General features: G+C 47.1%; 1 protein-coding gene across 1 annotated transcript in view; it reads right to left on the minus strand.

Moving 5' to 3' along the window:
- Window positions 1–8,902, minus strand: part of LOC144378757 (P antigen family member 3-like) — a 29,026-nt gene extending 20,124 nt beyond the window's left edge. Inside the window, exon 1 of the mRNA XM_078063940.1 lies at window positions 8,748–8,902. The gene's annotated coding sequence lies outside the window, so the exon portion shown is untranslated. The remainder of the gene's footprint in view (window positions 1–8,747) is intronic.
- Window positions 8,903–9,462: the final 560 nt, after the last annotated feature.

Here is a 9,462-nt window from a genome sequence, read left to right on the forward strand (position 1 = left end):
GTTCAAGAGGGATTCCCCAGGTTGGGATAATCTTTTTTAACAGAATTTTAGCTACAGCAGCAGTGGCCTGTCTACAAGGGAAAGCTTTGACCCAGTGAAAACCTACAAACCATGACTAAAATAATGTATATCCACAAGACAGGGGAAACTGTATGAAATCCATTTGTGTGAATGGGTTTCCCTGGATTATACTCTGGACAGGTGGGACAAGTGAGGTATGCACTTTTTAAAAACTTTTTATCTTTTTAATTATTTATTTATTTTTTGGAGCAAGAGAGGGTGGGGAGGGGCAGAGGGAAAGGAGAGACAAAATCTTAAGCAGGTTCCACGCCTAGTACAGATCCCGATGAGGGGCTCAATCTCAGGACCCTGAGATCACAATCTGAGCCAAAATCAAGAGTCGGATGCTTAACCAACTGAGCCACCCAGCTGCCCCACTTTTTAAAAACTTTGTGCTGTCAAATAAATAAATAAAATCTTTAAAAATAAAATAAAATAACCATGCTTTGAAATACATATATACATAAAATTAAATAACCACCCATAGCAATTTTTCATAGTGCCCCTTTTTTTTATAAAGGCAGCTCCATTTTTAAAAATATTTATTTATTTGTGAAGAGAGAGAGAAGGAGAGAGAGAGTGAGAGCGCACACAAGCAGGGAGAGTGGCAGGCAGAGGCAGAGGGAGAAGCAGGCTCCCCATTGAGCAGGGAGCCCAAAGCGGGGCTTGATCCCAGGACCCCCAGATCATGACCTGAGCAGAAGGCAGATGCTTAACCGACTGAGCCACCCAGGTGCCCCAAACCATAAGAGACTCTTAACTATAGGGAACAAACCGTGGGTTGCTGGAGGGGAGGTGGGTGGGGGGATGGGGTAAATGGTTTTGCTGTTTTGCAAAAAGTTCATCAGCTATTGCTTCATGTTTGTACCTGCACCATATCTTCCCGAATGCCCTCAGCTAACTCAGTGGGCTCTTTCAGTATTTACTATGTTGCTTTCATGACCTCTTTAAGCAGGGGCCTCCAGGAGGCATACATGACTCTGGGTTTGCCCCCATAGGGAGAACTTTTCTCCCCTAAGTCAAAAAAAGTGCCAATAAATATTTTCAATTGTCTACTTGCACACACCTAGGGTTCTGGAACCATCATACAATTTGGAATTATCATGCTACTTTTTTTAAAAGATTTATTTATTTATTTTAGATAGAGAGCAGAAGGAGGGGCAGAGGGAGAGGGAGAGAGTCTCAAGCAGACTCCCCACTTCAGTGGGTTCACACTGTTCTCTTCTGAACACCAAATCTGTTCCCAAGCTCCTCCACCCCCCCCCAGTCTACTCTATGCCCTGCTCGCAGATCCCCAGTAATCAGGGCATTACAAGAGGGTCATGAAGAGCTGGATGCAGTGGGCAACTGAACAGAGCAACGGCGATCACTGAGTAACCACAGTATCCAAGCACACCTACAAGCCCTCTCTCACTTACATCACCTAGGTAACAAACAGACCAGGGGTCTTAAAATTGAGCTTCCACAGATAGTCCACGGATGTCATCCAGGAGGTTGAGAAAGCAGGAACTGGTAGTTAGTGGTCTCAGACGGTGACAGTACCGAGACCACTGAAGTTCTGGCAGATAAACGGTTCTCAACTCCGCTACAAAGGGTTCCATATGAAGACGGAGAGTTTGAGGGGCCCCACTCCCAGCTGTGGTCTGTATATTTGCGTGGGGCTCAGCCAGATCTCAGGGTGGGGTGGGGGGCACTGGGGCCCAGGCCCAGGGTCTCAAGGGCAGCCCCACGGAGACGAGGTCAGGTGGGATGGCGCCTTTCCCTCTGCATCTGGACATGAACGCCTATGAACGGCATGCTGGTGTGGAATCCTTCAGTCTGAGGACAGAAACCCTCCTCCCCAAGCAACTCATGAAGTGGAACAGGACCTACAACGTTGCAAAAGCCGATGTCCTAATGTTGCCGCTGCTGACAAAGGCCACTGAAATGCGCAGCGCCCAGGCCATACCCACAACAGTATGGGATGCAGGTACGGCTGCAGACAGCAGCAAATAAAATCAGAAATACAGTCCACATTGTTGCCACTTCTGGTGTTGAGAACAGTCAGACTTCTGGGCACCCAGCAGAATGAGCTTTCCTGCCTGCGGAGTTTGTGAGACCCCAAGGACACTCCAGAGACCAGCTCCAACTTGCCGCTCCCCTTGCGAAAACCCCAAGCCACCAGCTGATGATGCCTGAAATTCCTTCACAAAGGAACAAGATGGTTTTGTTGTTTCATTCCACAGCTGGGTTTTGATGGCATGTGGCACTGATGTCCCCCTCCTCCCCAGCTGTTTAGCTAAATCCTGGGCATGAGGGCTTCCTAAGATCAAGGTCAGGCTATGGGGAGATGATGGAGGAAACACTAAGTATTGGGGGGCCTCTTATCTGTCCTCCTCTGGGGACCCTCTTTCTCTTTTATCAGATTTCCTCTCCCTCTTCACTAGTCCTGCTCGGTACCCAGTGCCCTGCTCACTGCCTCCTGACTGTCCTTCCTTCCAGAACCTCCCCATTACCCTCGCCCCATCCAAACTGCCCTGTTCTATGTTCCACACCCTCTGAGCCAATTCAGCAAGCTGACCACAGACAGCTGGGGAATAAATCTGGCACCGTATTTCATCTTCAGTTATGATCTTTAGGGAAAGAGGTTTTAACACAAAGAGTAATTCATTGGAGATAGGAGAGAGAGAGGTTTTTGAATAGCTGGGGCCTTTTATAGGGCCTTTGTGTTATTCTCTACATGCTATCCCACCTCACCCCCAGTCAGAAAGGCAGGGTTATAGTCCTGACTCTGCGAATGAACCAGTAATGTGATTTGCAGCAGAACACATCAGAGTTGGAATCCCATGGTCACTTCTGCTAAGGCATGTTTTAACACTCACGTTATGCTGCGGGGTGGGCAGTTGGTGCTGGGCCAACATTTCATGTCATGTGACCCTTGAGAGGCATTGGCGGGGGTGGGGGGGTGGCTTAGGAACTTGGGCTCCAGCACTAGACTGCCAGGATTCTAATCCATTTATGTGTTATGTAACTTTGGGGCAAGGAACCTAACCTTTCTCGCCTCAGTTTCTCTTTCTGTAAAATGGGGAAATAATGGCACCTGCCTGAAAATGTTGCTGTGGGGATGAAATGAATTAGCTAACGTCACAGAGCCCAGGTGCTCATTAAGAGCTAGTTCTTACTGTTATTAACGAAGGACTATGGCTACAGGACACGGATAGACAAGGTTGGAGCCTTGGCTCCATCCTCCACTAGTAGTGTGACCAAGAAGCAGGTCACATGTCGTGTGCCCCGGGTTCCTAATGTGCAAAACAGAGGTCACAATGGCCCACATCTCTTCAAAGGACGTTGTGAGGATTAAGAGCATTCCTGAGAAGCAGTTAACACAGTCTTGCACTGAATATCTGAATAAAAGGGAGCCGGTTAATGAACAGGTGAATTAGCTAGGCTGATGCTCCCTGGCGCACCCAATCTCTCTCCCTGGGGAAGTCAATACTGCCCTGCTTGGTTATTCCTTTTGAGACCCTGCATGGAAACTCATTTCAAGGACCGGCTCGAAAGCACCAACCAGTTCTGTCCTCCCAAAGCCCTGGTTGTGGAAATGATCAAATGGTGACCTCCAGAGTGCTTGCCTGGGGTGGCTTATCCCTCCTGGAGGGAAGAGAGCATGACAGATGCATCTTTTCTTCCCCGCAACCGTACCAAATGGGTGCCTGGCCTGTTGCAGGTGGATCCAGCCTCTCAGGATGTCACTGGGATAGCAGCACCTTCCTCTGGGGCTGCCTATTCTGCCATTTGTTCAGTGCCATGCTCTAAGCTGCACAAAAGCTCTTTTCTTTTGCGTGCCAGATCTCACCTCCTTCAAATGTCTTGAGGCTTTTGGCAAGAACCAACTGGAACCAGAAGTTCCTGCTTTGCTGCGCGCTTCCTAACGGCAGCCCAGCCCCCAGCCTGGGGATTCATCAGAGGGTCCCTGACTGAATCCAAGAGCAGATGTCACACAGGTCTCCTCTCCTCACCTCAAAAAGACTCCTTTTCTCAGAAACTGGGTATCTCTGAACGTTAGGACACAATCCAATGCCCAGCTCAAAGAGTCAGGAGGGAAGCTGAATTTTTGACTTCCTCAACTGGGCTTACATAAAGCGGCAAAGTCTGGTTCTCTGTCTTGTACCCTGTATCCAACCCCCTCAAAGTGAAATATTGTCATCTCTGAAATTCTCCTTAACTTTGTGATTCTCACTCAGCAACCATGATGACTTAAGTTAAATCAACCCACACTTCAAAATAGTCTTCGTAAGCAATTGCAACTGCTGTGAAACAGGAAGCTTTTTATGGAGGGGAAAAGCTTCAACTTGGACATTAATGGAGTCATGTCAAAAAAAACCCCCAAATGTTTATTATAGGCGGGGACGATCAGTCCTCACTTATGCACTGGGTACTTACTGTGTACCCAGCTCTGCATCACACTGCACCCAGACGGATGTGAAAAAAGAGGGGGTATCAACCCTTTTTCTTGCTTTAAGAGAGCCCATACTCTAGCTGGGATGAAAGGACGAAGGAGTTTAGAATTTTAGGAAGCATAAGAACAGTAGGTAGTTCCATTCACACTCTCAAGTACCAAGATCATCAGAGAGAGACAGATGATCAGCATGACTATGGAGCAAATCCTCAGGCAAGTTTACAGGACTGGCCTTGGAGCCTCTTCTTTGGGGCAAGTCAGCCAGGAGGCAAGAGTCAACAATGAATTACCAGGTAGAACAGCACAAATGATCACCATCAGGAATGAGAGAGGTGATATCACTACTGGTTCCTACGGATATTAGAAGGATAATTAAGGAAACATTAACTTTATACCAATAAATCTGACAATTTAGATGAAATGGACAATTTCATCAAAAGAAAAAATTATCCAAGCTCACTCAAAAAGAAATAGATAACTAGATAGCGGGATGCCTGGGTGGCTCAGTCGGTTAAGCATCTGCCTTCAGCTCAGGTCATGATCCCAGGGTCCTGGAATCGAGTCCCACATCAGGCTCCTTGCTCCAGGCTCCTTGCTCAGCAGGGAGCCTGCTTCTCCCTCTGCCTGCCACTCCCCCTGCTTGTGCGCTCTCTCTCTCACTCTCTCTCTCTCTGACAAATAAATAAAATCTTAAAAAAAAAAAGATAACTAGATAGCTTCACTGGTGAATTCTACCAAATACTTAAGGGGAGGGGGGCGCCTGGCTGGCACGGTTGGAAGAGCATGTGACTCTTGATCTCGGGGTCATGAGTTCAAGCTCCACGTTGGGTGTAAGAGATGACTTAAAAATAATAAAATCTTTATTTATTTTTTTAAAGATTTTATGTATTTATTTATTTGACAGAGAGAGCGAGAGAGGGAACACAAGCAGGGGGAGTGGGAGAGGGAGAAGCAGGCTTCCCAATGAGCAGGGAGCCTGATGCAGGGCTCGATCCCAGGACGCTGGGATCATGACCTGAGCCAAAGGCAGGCACTTAACGACCGAGCCACCCAGGCACCCAAAAATAATAAAATTTTTAAAAAAGAAATAACTAGATGGCTTCACTGGAGAATTCTACCACATACTTAAGGGGGGAAAAAATACCAGTTCTATGCAAATTCTTTAAAACAGAAGAAGAGAAGGGGCGCCTGGGTGGCTCCGTCGGTTAAGCATCTGCCTTCGGCTCAGGTCATGATCCCAGGGTCCTGGGATCAAGCCCCGCATCGGGCTCCCTGCTCAGCGGGAAGCCTGCTTCTCCCTTTCCCTCTGCCTGCCGCTCTGCCTACTTGTGCTCTCTATCTCTCTGTCAAATAAATAAATTAAAAAAAAAAAAACAGAAGAGGAGAAAATACTTCCAGACTCATTCTATGAGGCTGGCATTATACCCTGATACAAAAATCAGACCAAGACATTAGAAAACTACAGACCAATGTTTTTGTAATTACAGACACAAATTTTTAAACAAAATTTTAGCAAATCAAATACAACAATATATTAAAAGGATAACACATCATGGGAGCTAGGGCTTAATCCAGGGATGCAGGGCTGGTTTAACATTTGAAAACCAATGTTATTTCACCATGCTAACACATGAAAAGAAAAAAAAAAAGATATCATTTCAACAGAGGTAGACAAAAGCATTTTAAAAACTTCAACACTGATTTCTGATAAAACCTCTCAGCAAACAAGGAATAGAATAAACATTGCTCAACCTGATAATAGGCATCTATGGAAAATCACAGCTAACACCATACTTAATGGTGAAAGACGGAATGTTTTCTCCCTGACATTAGAAACAGGATAGGGATTTCCACTCTCACCACTTCTATTCAATACTGTACCAGAAGTCATAGCCACTGCAGTCAGGTAAGACAAAGAAATAAAACATCCACAATGGAAAACAAAAAGTTCTTATGATCACCTATATGATCATCCATGTAGAAAATACAATAGAAGCTATAAAAAAGCGAACGAAATGAAAAATTCTAAACAAAATTTTAGCAAATTTGAAAACGAAATTAAGAAAACAGTTCCACTCACAATAGCATCAAAAATATGAAATACTCAGGTATAACTCTGACAAAAGATATGTAAGACCTATACACAGAAAACTACAAAACATTGCTGAGAAAAATTAAAGACATAAATAAGTGGCCAGGTATACCTCGTTTATAGATCAGAAGACTCAATATTGTTAAGGTATCAATTCTACCCAGACTGGTCTATAGATTCAACACAATCCACTCAAAATCCCAGCAGGGTGTGCTGGTTTTTGGCTTTTGGGTTTGTCTGGGCAGCTATTAACAGCTGCTAATAGCAATGTAAACAGTCCCGTTCCTATGCATTCACCACAACAGGAGTATAATGTGGGGATTTTAGAGCCATGTAAGAGCCCGTAGGACAGACAGTCATAAGTAGAGGCAGTTACATAAATAATGGCTTTTCAGCAGTCACTCTGATATAGAATGAGAGAGATCAGTGTGGAATTCTAAGAAAGAGCTAATGACAAGCACCACACTGGGGTTATGGCCCTCAGCAGCTAGAGTGACTGGAGCTACTCCAGGGGCTGGAATGGTGAGGGGACCTGAGAGGAGAGTGAGTCTGCTCCAGCCACCTTTTTACCAAGTTCTTCGAGTTCTGACTCTTGTATTCCAAGGCAATTTCAGACAAGTAACTGATATAAACAGACTATTTTTCCAGTCTGCCCTTGTCCTAGAGAAATGGGCTTCAGGTAAATGACAGCATCCTGATTAAAACAAACAGGAAGCATTCAGAAATCTTGACAGAAAGAAAACAAAATTGTGTACTGAAGGCTGGGCAGATGGAGCCCTTCCTCTGTGTGATGACCCATATTAACGCAGCCAGAGAAAGTAATCAGGAAGAATACTCTCTCCGTGAGTTATCAATTTGATCAAGAGTTAGGTTCATTTGCGTATGCTTGCATTCACTTTTAGAGTTTGCTTTTTTGTCCCATACTTTCATGTTTACTTTTATTTTTTGACTATGTAGCTTCCCCCACTTTATTATGCATCACAAGAGGAAATGTTGGAAATGTAATGTTGTGAACACAAGCATTTGTTGTTGCCTTTAGATAAAGATTAATGTGGCGAGCAATGCTCTCAGGTCCCCTCTCTCTTAAGGAGCTTTACCCTATCGCTCAATAAACTTTGCTGCCCACCAAAAAAAAAAAAAAATTAATGTTGCTTTTTAAAACTAGATTGCAGGGACACCTGGGTGGCTCAGTGGGTTAAGCCTTCCGATCAGGTCATGATCCCGGGGTCCTGGAATCAAGCCCCCCATCGGGCTCCCTGCTCAGTGCGGAGCCTGCTTCTCCCTCTGCCTGCCGCTCCCCCTTGCTTGCTCTCTCTCTATGTCGCTGACAAATAAAATCTTTAAAAAAAATAAAACTAGATTGCAGTATGGTTTCAAGATAACCTGGTTCCAGGTCCTTAACATACTTCTGGAATTAACAGCAAAAAGAAAACCGACACGGCGAAATATCCAATTCCTAGCACCAATTGCTGGGGGACCCGGCTCCTCCAAGGAGCCCTGCTCTGTGGTCCTGGGGTCAGGGGCGGTCCACCAGGCAGGATTTCTGCTTAATAAAGTGACTTTTCCGATGATGCAATTTCAGCAGTGGAGAGAAGAATGGAAGCACTGCAAGAATGACTGCGAGGGGGCGGGGCTGGGCTTGTGACTGAGTTTAGGATGAACGGGCAACACACGAGGTCAGCCAACAACACCGCTGCACTAAGAGGCGGAGCATGGCTACGTGCCAGTGATCTCTGAATTTTGCTTCAGGAGTACCACCTTCAGCCCCTTTGACAAGTTAACACACTGAGGCACGGACATGGGATTCGAACTTGCTCACCATCACGAAAGCCCCACCGCCGCACGCCTCGAACTCCTGCCAAGCAACCACCGCGCGTGCGCCCAACCAGGGGCCGATTGGAGCTCGGCGCGCGACGGGGGCGGGGCTGACGTCCCTTCCGCGCACGGGATAAGCTTGGGATTGGGGAAAGCTCGCGTTGACCAATCAGATCCCAAAACGAGCCTTGGGGCCCGCTCCCTTCTCCTGGGATCCAATCGCTAGGCCCTGCACGCGCAAGCCACCGATTCAAAGTCAAGGAACCAAGAAGGGCGGGGCCGAAGAAGCTGCGACGGAAGCTTGGGAAAGGTGGCGTTCTCGGTGCTATAATGGGAGCTTACCTGGGACTTGGATGGGAACCGGGAGGATGAGCGGGGGCTGCGGACGGTCAAGGCAGTGCCACTCCTGCCTCCATCAGGGGCTTGGGCGCAATCCCCTTGCACGGGGGTGGTAGCAGCCCTTAGCGCCTCTCCAGCCCACACAATGGTTTGTTCCAGAATAGACGCCCCCTACCCAGTGGTACCTCCCAGAGCTGACTGTTCCATCTCTACCTCCTGAAGGGGTAGAACCTGGGAGGACGGTTCTATCTTGGACTGTTCCTCCCTACCTCCTGTAGGCCCCCTAGTGGTGTGATCAAGGAGGCTTCTACGCAAAGACCCTGTGAACCATTTCTCTCCCTCCTTCTCCACCCCCCCCCACCCCCAGTGGACCCTTCCGTCCCGGTCTCCCCGTGACACATACGCACTGCACATGGACGTCCCCAGCCCTGACCCTGAAGATCTTGCAGAGAGCAAAGGCCAAGGAATCCATCCGCCTGCCGCAAAGCTCCCACTCCAGGGGTGGGCTGAGGGTGTTGGTAATTGGACAGCATTGTGGCAACATCTGTCAAGATAAAAACTGGAAACTTCCTCCACTGGAATGTCAGCTCCCACGAACGTGTGACTTTTAGTTCCTTGACGTCTCCCCAGCACCTAGAGCGGTGTCCATCACTTACTAGGCACTCTTTAGGTGTTTGTTGCATGAGTGACTCCTTTGACTCACCAATTCTACTTGTAA

This window comes from Halichoerus grypus, chromosome X (genome assembly GCF_964656455.1).
Source record: "Halichoerus grypus chromosome X, mHalGry1.hap1.1, whole genome shotgun sequence".
NCBI classification, from domain to species: Eukaryota; Metazoa; Chordata; class Mammalia; order Carnivora; family Phocidae; genus Halichoerus; species Halichoerus grypus.